This window comes from Panthera leo, chromosome A2 (genome assembly GCF_018350215.1).
Source record: "Panthera leo isolate Ple1 chromosome A2, P.leo_Ple1_pat1.1, whole genome shotgun sequence".
Lineage (NCBI taxonomy): Eukaryota > Metazoa > Chordata > Mammalia > Carnivora > Felidae > Panthera > Panthera leo.
The window spans coordinates 156,236,352-156,247,234 of NC_056680.1; the positions used below are offsets into that span (position 1 = coordinate 156,236,352).

The window sequence follows — 10,883 nt, forward strand, 5'->3', positions numbered from 1 at the left end:
AGATTCAAAGAATTTCTCCTTCCTTCCAAAAGCCCAAAGAATGACATTTCAAACAAAGAGGAAATGATGGACATGCCCTTTTCTCCAGATTTGCTGATAAGGTAGATCAAGGTGAGCACAGTTTTGAAGACTGACTTTTCACATTAGTCCACATTTTGACTATGTATTACCACCTTATTATGCATACAGTAAAAAAAAAAAGCATCCAGTTATTAAGTTGGGGTCTTCTGGGTTAGCAGTCTTTCCAGAGTTCGCATTCTCCCCTCCCCTTTCTTATTTCTCCCGCATATGCCCCTAGGAAGTGCAGTGTGGACAATGAAAAGTCTCAGAATGAGGGCAGCCACGCTTTACATCTTGACCCACCCGTCACCAGCAATGTGACTTTAACAAATATGTTTAATATCTCTGACCTCCAGTTTCCTCAACCATCAAAAGAAGGAATGACATTCAATGTGTGATTATTTTGAAGATTATAGATAATCTGTGTAAAATACTTGCTAGGGTGGTGGTATAGATATTCAAGTATTTAAAAAAAATTAATGTTTATTTTTGAGGGAGGGAGAGTGGGGGAGAGGCAGAGAGAGAGGGAAACACAGAATCCGAAGCAGGCTTCAGGCTCTGAGCTGTAAGCACAGAGCCCGGCACGGGGCTCAAACTCTTGGACCGTGAGATCTTGACCTGAGCCAAAGCTGGACGTTTCACTGACTGAGCCACTCAGGTGCTCCTCAACTATATTTTTTAATGTTTATTTATTTTGAGAGAGAGCTCACGCACAAGCGGGGGCAGAGAGAAGACAGAGAATGCCAGTAGGCTCCTTACTGTCAGTTGTCAGCACGGAGCCTTGATCTCATGAACTGTGAGATCATGACCCAAGCTGGAATCAAGAGTTGGACGCTTAACTGAGCCACCCAGGAGTCTTCATATTCAACTATTTTTATAAATAGTTTTTAGGACAAAATTGTAGGGCTAAGCATTATGCAACCTTCTCTCCGTATACAGTTGTTCAAAATGAACTTTCTTTCTATTGTATGGCTGTAGTAGATTCTGTGCTCTGTCTGCTCCAGGTGACTATCTTACCCATAACCATGGCATCTATCTATAGATCTCTCTCTCTCCCCCAATCTCTGATCTCTCAATATCTCAGCCGTTCATCTGTTATATAATTTTTAGCTCTGAGGCAGGCAAAAGCTCAAGCTTTCTCATGAGCTTTGAACACATGTATCCAGTTGCTTGCTTAACACCTTCATTTATATCATGTGAGTTACATTCTTAACATAGTCAAAATAGAATGTGCTTGGTATGTCTTTGAAGTCTCTTTAATCTATAAGTTATGTTCAAGTCTTTCTTTATCCTGCAATTTATTTGAGTGGCCCAGGCCATTTGACCTGCAGAAGGCACCTTTTCTTAGAAAATAAATGTGGTCACATCTTTATCCTGTTTCGAATAAAGTCCCGCTTCACACATGTGGGGTCTGATGTTGTCCGGCTGTTGCACCAGAGATAATTAATCATATTCCTCAATAGATGGATCATTATCATCTGCATTTTATTAATTGTTAAAAATTAATTAATTTGTGGCAGCCACTATGGAAAACAATATGGAAGTTCCTAAAAGAATTAAAAATAGAACTACTATGTGATCCAATAATTTACTACTGGGTATTTACCCAACAAATATGAAAACACTAATTAGAAAAGATATATGCACCCCTGTGTTTATTGCAACATTATTTACAATAGTCAAATTATGGAATCAGCCCAACTTGCCACTGATAGAACAATGGGTCAAGAAGATGTGGTGTGTGTATATATATATATATATGTGTATATATATATATATATATACACATATATATATATACATATATACATACATACATATATACACACACACACACACACACACACGCACACACACACACACAATGGAATATTACTCAGCCATAAAAAATAATGAAATCTTGCCATTTGCAGCAACATGGATGGATATAGAGGGCATAATGCTAAGTGAGATAAGTCAGAGAATGACAAATAACATATGATTTCACTCATATGTGGAATTTAAGAAGTAAAACAAACAAAGAAAAGAGAGACAAACCAAAAAAACAGACCCTTAACTATAGAGAACAAATAGATGGTTACCAGGGGGCAGGTGGGTGGAAGATGGGTGAAATAGGTGAATGGGATTAAGGGTACACTCATCATGATGAGCACTAGTGATGACGTATGGAACTGTTGAATCACTCTATTGTACACATGAAACTAATATAATGGTGTGCGTAACTTTGCTGAATTAAAAAGTTAAAAATTAATTATCTTTTATCTCATTTTTATTTCTTCCTTGTGTGGACAACTCTTCTAATATGTTTAATGTATGTAATTATGTTTGAGAGCATATTTATGTAATTGTTAAGAATGCATTGTATTTGTAACTACTCATGTTGTGTTGTAGTTGTTTTCACTCACCACTATATTTTTAAGATCCATACATATGGCTAGTCTATTACTTCTAACGGTTCATAGTGATCCGTAGTAAACCATATTCTAGCTAACACTCTGTTATGGCACCCAACTTCCCACCATCACATATGGCCCTCTGATAAACATCGTAATAACGCACACTTAAAGAGCTGTGTGAGAATTTATTTGAGGAATATTCTCAAGAAACAACATGCTAGGTTATAGATAATGCTCACCAGAATGGCTTTGTAAGTCTCTACTCCTACTTCAGTGCCTGAGGATCCCTCTCTATCCACAGCCTGCATGTTTTGAATTTTTCTAGCCTGAAAGATCTAAAATTATTTTATTTTTCATTACTCTGATAAGTAATCCATATGACTATGTCTTCATACATGGACTCTTGATTTCCATCCACACCCCATTCTATTCTATCCATGCCTTCCCCACCTAAGAGGTTCATGATAACTCCATCATTGCAGTGGTTAGACCACTCTCTTTTTCTCATATCTGATTCAAATCTGCAAGAATATCCTGTTGTCTCTACATTCAAAATATATATAGAATACAATCACTTATCATCTCTACTCCTGTATCCTGGCGTGAGTCACCATCATCTCCCACTTGCATTACTACAATAGTCTACAGCATATTTCTCTGTTTCTATTCCTATATGCCAGCACTCAGAGCGATCCCTCTGAAACAAAAGTCAAATGATGCCATTCCTCTTTTCAACCTATAATTACTCAGAATTCCTAAAATCTTTACAATGGACACAGGCCTGTTTTCAACTATACTGTACCTAGAATGCTTTTTCCTCATGGCCACTTCCTCATCCCCTCTAATTCTTCATTCAACTATCATCACTGCCTCATTTAATATGCAAATTTTCTCCGTGCCCCCTACACCTGCTCCCTCTTACCTACTTATTTTTTCCAACATATTTGCAATTAACTCATTTTTAAAAAATTTTTTTTTAACGTTTATTTATTTTTAAGACAGAGAGAGACAGAGCATGAATGGGGGAGGGTCAGAGAGAGAGGGAGACACAGAATCGGAAGCAGGCTCCAAGCGCTGAGCTGTCAGCACAGAGCCCGACGCGGGGCTCGAACTCACGGACCGTGTAACTGATTTTTTTTAAAGTAGTAGGCTCCACACCCAATGTGGGGCTTGAACTTATGACCCTGAGATCAAGAGTCTGATGCTCTACCAACTGAGCCATTCAGACACCCCTCAACTAACTCATTTTTAATGTCTACCTCCTACCCCTTCACGACTCCCAGAACATAAGCCCCTTGAGAGCAGCATTCTTTGTTTTGTTCATTTATGTGTACCAAGTATCTCAAATAGTGTCTGTCTCCTAGTGGGCACATGATAAATATTTTCTGAGTGAATAATATTATCCACCATTTGGGTTTCTATTGCTGTACACTGAGCATTCATTTTCTTTTGGTCTTTTGCCATTTCCTTGTCGGTGTGTATATTATAAATATGGTCCTTCCTGTTATAGTCATTGCAATTACATATCTCCAAGCTGTTATCTCTCTGTTCACTTCATTCATGCAGTCCTTTGTTGAACAGAAAACCTTTATTTTGATATAAGCTGATTCAGCCAATTTTTGTTCTATGATTTATGCTTAGGAAGTTTCCCCCCCCAAAAAAGTCCTGCAACAGGGTCATAAAATATTCTATTTTCCTATTTAATTAAATTGTCTACTTTTACCATTCACGGTTATTTCTTTAGTTTATCTGATGTTTTCTTCTCCATATGTTGTCAAATATGGGTCTGGTGGGTTTTCTTCCATGTTGTGGTCCATTTATCAAACAGTCTATTCTTTACTCATCTATCTGCAGTAACTTTAATGTACTATGTACAGATCTGTTTTTGAACTCTATTCTTTTCTCTTTGTTCATTTGTTTGCACTCTCACTATACAATTCTATTATTCTATTTTTAGAAGTCTTCTTGGTTTATAATAAGCCTTCATTGGTCATGTGTAGCTTATCAAATAAGATGGGCAAACACATCTTCTTTTTTCAAAGTTATTAAGTATATAATCAAAATAGCTGGCATATTTATATTTGTATTTATTTATAGTCCATCTACAAATAGCTATTTATAGAGTAATGTATTTCATATAAATTTTTGAGTAATTTTATTAAGTTCCCCAAAAAGCTCATTTAAAATTTTGATCAGGTTTGCACTGAATATGTAGATTCATTTTGGAGCATTGACATCTTTATAATATTAAGTTGTCTCATCCAAAGAATGAAATGTCTTTGGAGTTATTCTGATGATTGTTAATGTCCTATTTAAAGTTTTAATATTTTCTCCACATTCACTTGACAGATATTTGTTACATGTGTATTATAGGGCAGACATTCTTCCAAGTATGGTGGGTACAACAGTGAAAACAAACAAAAGGGTCTGTCTTCGTGGAGATTACATTCTACTTAAGGAAAATAAATAATACATATAAGAAACAATTAATATATAGTATACTATAGGTGTCAATTGCTATAGAGAAAAATAAAATGGGAAAAGTAGATGACGAATATTATAAGGACTGAAAGTTTTGGCAAAGTGCTCCGTACAAATCATGTATACTCTCTGATGAGAAATTCCTAAATACTTTATAACTTATGTTGCCATTATAAATGGTGTTTTCTTTTTTCTCTCATTGGTTATTGCTAGAGTACAGAAATGCTATTGATTTCTGTAACGTGGTCTTGTAGGTCGTTCTTCTTAAATTTCATTGTTGAAAAATTTTTTTCTAGGTATATAATGTCATTTGTAAATAGTGATAATTTTCCTTATAATCTTCGTACATCTTAATCTATTTCTTTACTCATATCATAGTCCAGGGCCTCTAATGTTGGGTTAAACAGAAGCTATGATAGCAGGTATCCTTCTGGTTCCTGACCCAAAGGAAAGTATATATAGATTCTCCATTAGGTATAATGTGTGCTGTGGATTGAAGACATTTCATTTTTATTAAGTTTTTGAGAAAGAAGTGTAATAAAGTGAGGGAGTATCTGCCTTAGTATCCATCAAAGCAGATTATAAAAGTAAGTACAATTAAAACCGTGGTATTGGTGTAGAAACAGGCATGAATCAAAATACAATCCCCAAAGAAACTTTTGCATACAAGAATTTAACATATCATAAATGTATAATGTGAAATTAATATAGGAAAATACGTATCACTAAATAAATGATGTTGGGACAAATGGCTCCACTGGCAGGACAAAGAAATATCATATTTCCTATTATATGCCATGAAAAATTAACTCCAAATATCTAAAAGCGAGGAAGTTAAGTGCATTTGACAAATGAGTTTATATTTGCTTCCTCCTAAAAATGTACTAAATAATGGTAAAAGCCTAGGACACAAGATAATAAATCCGCAAAGTAAAGAGGACAATAAATAAGAAAAAAAGTCTTTTAAGAGAAACGTCAGCAACATTTTGGAAGCTAGAGAGCAACTTTTCCCCCCTCTGCTCTTATCTTTTTAAGGTCCAGAGCTCACTTGCCCTTCCAGCTCCAGCACTCACAGAGCACCTGCAGGCAGGTTATTGTGCTTAGGAAGTGGGTCTGAGACCACTGGCTGGGCGAAGATGCTATTGTCAGAGCTCCCAGAGTAAGTTGGGGAGAATGAATCACGTGCCCGTTCCTAGAGCAATGCCAGGTAGCCGAGCAGAGGCTGACAGCAGCCTGGTCACTGTCACAGACACAAGGCCCATGAGCAGAGCTCTCCCTCACTCTCGGAGAAGGGAATACTCAGGGCTTCTACAGGTTTCACTACACAAGAGCTTAACATCCTCACTGGAGTTTTTCCACACAGGATGGCTGGACTTTTACTGAGGATTCTGAATGCTGAAAATCTCCAAGTACAAACCAGGGTAGCAAAGATTATCTTCTTTAAAGGAAAAGGTGTACGTTTTCAGAAGGTTACGGGATGTAGAATTCCAGACCTAAGGAGCAGCCCCGCCTTAGCATCTCCTTAGGACCCGGCGTACAGAAAGAAGTCTCTCTGCCCATGCTTAGATCAGACAATGAAGTACAAGGCATCCCACTGACCCCTGGGTTGCCTGGTTGGGAGCTATTGCTCAAAGGAATGTGGAGATGGGTGAACTGGAAGGAGGAATTTGAGATGTAATCACCTCTTCATGCTTATCAAGTGGAGTAAAAAATTTCCACCATGCAAGGGTGGTGTCAGTGAAAACCCAGATGCATCCCATCCCCTTGAGAAATTAAAGTTTGGAGAGCTCCTTTCTATGCACCGGGGACAAGGAAGCAAAACTTTGATTGGCAAAGTTGAAATGCGGGTTAGGGTGTTTGGTGCAGAAGTGACCAGACAGAGGGGGAGGGAAAAGACAGGAAATTTAATGAACAAAGCATAATTGGCCCCTTGAGATTTCGTCACTAAAGTTAGAGAAAGTTATCTGTTCGAACTGCACTTGCTTCAAATGTCGCAACTTGCCCAGCCCTGCCATTTTTCCAAGGCTCAGGATGACCTCCTCCACTCTCCAAAGGTGAGTTTGCAAGTGTCTTTTTAACACTTATTTAGCAACATGAATTCTGAAAGCAAGTTCCTATAATCTGTAGCCCCCTCCTGTGTTCTTCAAGCCTGACAGCACGGTGGCTTGACATAGTTGTCCTCTCCTGGAGATTTGTCTCAAGAAAATGTGTTCTGGCTGTCCAAATTAGGAAGCCAGGAGTTTCAAGCGATTTAAGGGTTCCCGACCTGTGGTGGCCTGAGCCTGCTAATAAACTGGCATTGGTGTTCATCTCTGCTTTTTACCCGCTGACTCCTGGAAACAGGGCCCAGAGGCCCGGCTACGCCAATGGTCCTTTTCTTCACTGATGTCAGGAGAAAGAGGACTCCCTCACAGGCTAGCTGTTTCCTCTCCAAACAGAATTTCTATTTGGGGAACAAGTCTTTAGGGTAACATCCTTGTCTGAAATGCTTCTCGCATCTGCCCATCTCGGGCTGGTCAGGAACCTAACAAAGCTTTGCTGGGACCCACTGTCCACACTCACGCGCTGAATAGGCTGCTTAGCTGACGCTTGTTGTTAAAACAGTCATTTTCAAGTTTACATTTTCAAGTGTGTTTCCATTTGCTTATTAATAAAGCATTTTCATTATTTTCATTATTGCCAGATAACTATGTGTATGTCCCCCCAGGAAGGGCGCAGTTTATGCCATTCTCTTTATTTTACAGATACGAAAACTGCTGTGCTAGGATTTTAGGGGAACATACACTTTTCCGTAAAGCTTCATTCCAGTGGAAGGGGTCTTTCAAAATTCAAATCAAATGTTCAAGCTGCATGAAAATGCTCCAAAGAGGCAGAGCCGTTGTTGGTAAATGATAAATACAGCTGTTCCACTTGTGTGGGCTACTCCCCATGCCTGCTTGCAGCTTCAAGCTCATTCTCTAAGTACTCTGGGTCAAGGAAGAGAAAACAATGTCACAGTGAGCAGGGCTAGATAGGTCGGAGCTGAGCAGAGGAGAGGGAATGCGGGGGCGGCGTGCAGGAGGCAGCCCAACCCAGGAGTCCTAACTTCTCCTGTTCAGATCTGTGCCACCCCTCTTGTCCTGTCTGCTCTCTATGACTTCACTTCACCTTCTTTTCTTTGTCCCATACCCCTCTCCTTTCGCAACTATTTTTAAAGCCCAGAGGAAAGGGATCTGGGTTTCTGAGCATCTCCAGTGTGTTGTGGCAATGCAGAGATGACTCCGGTAAAGTATTTGCTTCTCTTTACAAAACAGATTATGGTAAAGCGGCCATAGAATCGAAATTAAGCCTGTGTAATTTGGCTTTCAGTAATGCCAAATACATGTTCCTTAGCCAAGCGTTTTTGAGTCTGCTATTTTTTGGTGGGAAATTTAGGGTTTTTCAGTAATGTAACTGGGGAAAAATTCGTCCTGAAGATTTGTGTGTGTGTGTGGTGGGAGGGTTGTCCTGAAAGATCTCACTGTTAATATTCTCTGGGAATTCATCAATTTCCCAGGTAAATCTATTTTGAGCAGGATTTCTACCATGATAGAGCCAAATTCTAGAAAATTTCACTGCAAAGAAGGGCTGCGATAATAAATAATAAAGGACTAAAAGTAACACTCTGGGATTGAATACCAAAATAAATAAAATATAAGAAGCTGTGGTATATAAAATATTGGATAGCTTTAGCAATGTGTACATTGATTAAATGTCAAGAAAATGGCATCTATAAATCTTTTCTCCCATTTTCATTGTTTCCATTTCTTCCTCATTTGGTTTCATTTCTATTTCCTTGGCTTCTTCAACGTACTCTTTTTTTTTTTCTTTGTCTTCCTTTCTGGTTTCATTTTTCCTTTCCGACCATTAATTCTCTCTCTGACTTTTTGCTTCTTTCCATTGAGAGCTTATCGATGACTTTGCCCATTTATTTATTCTTACTTACATCTCAATATCTTCTTCTCTTCTTCTGTTTAACTTTGTGTAAGTTTTGCTGTTAAATACTTACCTATTTACTACTTGTTTATTTAAGTTTGGGCTGGTTTTGATTTTTTTTTTAAAGAAAGACATTTAATGAAGATTTTTAAATCAGGGTATAATTCATATCACATAAAATTAACCATTTTATAGTGCACAATTCAGTATCAGTACCTCCCAGAGTTGTGGTTTTATGTTGTGAGTGTACAACTAAGTAGGTATGAAAGAACTTTGTGAACAGCTGGAGCATGAGTGAGTATGTTTGTGTGTGGCACCCCCAGGGGGGTGCTCTGGAAAGTGTCCCTCAGACTGGAAAGAACTGGATCTCTTCGCCCGTGTAATGATTTGGGTTTAACTACACCGCTGGCCACTCAAGATTTTACCTCTGCCTTTGATGTGATTATCACGTGGCCTGGAAATGTAGCCCACCTTTTATGTTAGTGTGATAGGAACTATTTACTCAAGCAGAGGGGGGATGTGTTGGCACTACTCATAAGTACTCACCACTACAGATAATCGGGTCCAAGTTCCCCGTGGGAGGCAGATCAGAAGGGACAAATCTCCCCACTGAGACCAGACTCATGCCCGCAGCCCAGGATCCTTTGTTGGGATTCATCTTTTCCCTGTTAGGGATAGTCTTTTGGTTGAACAAAACTGTACTTAGGTTTAATCTTCGTTTGCAAGCTGACTTTAAACAGTTAGCACATACCTTTATCCATTTCTGATATTAGATTGTTTTTGTTTCCATTAGTGTCCGTAATCATAGCCCTTCATTTTTTCTTAAGGGAGAAAGAAATGACTCCCTGCCATGGACCCCCTCTTGCACTCATCACCACATCAGACACAAAGTAGAAGCTTGATCATCTTTCCGAGTTTGTGAAAGAGGCTGGCTAATCACGTACTACAAGAGAGTTTGTAAATGAGGGAGATGTGCTTTGTTCCTCCTTGTCCTGTTGTGGCCGTGACCTGGAGGACAGACTGCAACATCACGGGTAAGTGCCAGGCCCCTCCTCAGCTCTGCCATGACTCTGAGGTGGTGGGATTAAAGGCAGAAGGAACTGAGTCCTCTTGATATGTCTCCTGATTTTTATGTTAGGTGAATCCACAGCCTTTCAACAGGATCTATCACTGCACTGCACGTGGGGTCATGCTGTGCACAGGAGCACAAGGGATGTACCCCGAGTTATCAGGTAATCCCGTTTACCTGCGGACCCCTCCTCTGGCTAGTCTCTTCACCTCCTTTGCCACCTGCCAATAATGGGCCAAAGTTCAGAGTATTATTGTGATGATTATTATATATTGTATTGTATTATGTTGTATTGTGTTATATTACTTATTAGATATGTAGAGTATTTAGTCTAATTTGGTATAGAGTAAGAAATAAATAAATAGTTCAGATCAACTTGATACAGACACAAGTGCAGTTATGGTTTTTAATTCTTCTCTTAACAGTCTTCCCAGCCAGTGAAGTTTTGCACTCTAGATGAACAGGAGTGTTTCAAGAGCTTGTTTTTTTCCCAGCATCTGCCACCAAAAGAATAGATAAGATTGAGAAGATTTTGTAAAACTTAATGATTCACAGGGCAATTGACTTAGGTAAGTTATCTGAAATAATTTTACAATAAGATTTACTTTTACATATCGCTTTTTATTTTCAGTTTTTAATTAAAAAATGTTTATTGTTGATAGAGAGAGAGAGAATGGGGGAGGGGCAAGGAGAGAGGGAAACAGAGGATCTGAAGTGGGCCCTGCGCTGAGAGCAGCTGAGGGCAGAGAGACCAACATGGGGATCGAACCCACCAACCACGAGATCATGACCTGAGCCAAAGTTGGAGACTCAACTGACTGAACCATTCAGGTGTCCTAACACATCACTTTTTAAATATATCAAATATATTTTACTAAAAAAAAAAAAGCAAAATCATTTATACAAATTATTTATCACTCAGA

The 10,883-nt window shown here is 38.8% G+C and overlaps 1 long non-coding RNA gene across 1 annotated transcript; it reads left to right on the top strand.

The window, feature by feature from the left end:
- The first annotated feature begins 9,728 nt into the window (after nt 1-9,728).
- LOC122213580 lies at nt 9,729-10,523 on the top strand. The gene is made up of 3 exons (XR_006199593.1): nt 9,729-9,925; nt 10,030-10,123; nt 10,386-10,523. It is a non-coding gene; the product is annotated as an uncharacterized LOC122213580 (long non-coding RNA).
- Nucleotides 10,524-10,883: the final 360 nt, after the last annotated feature.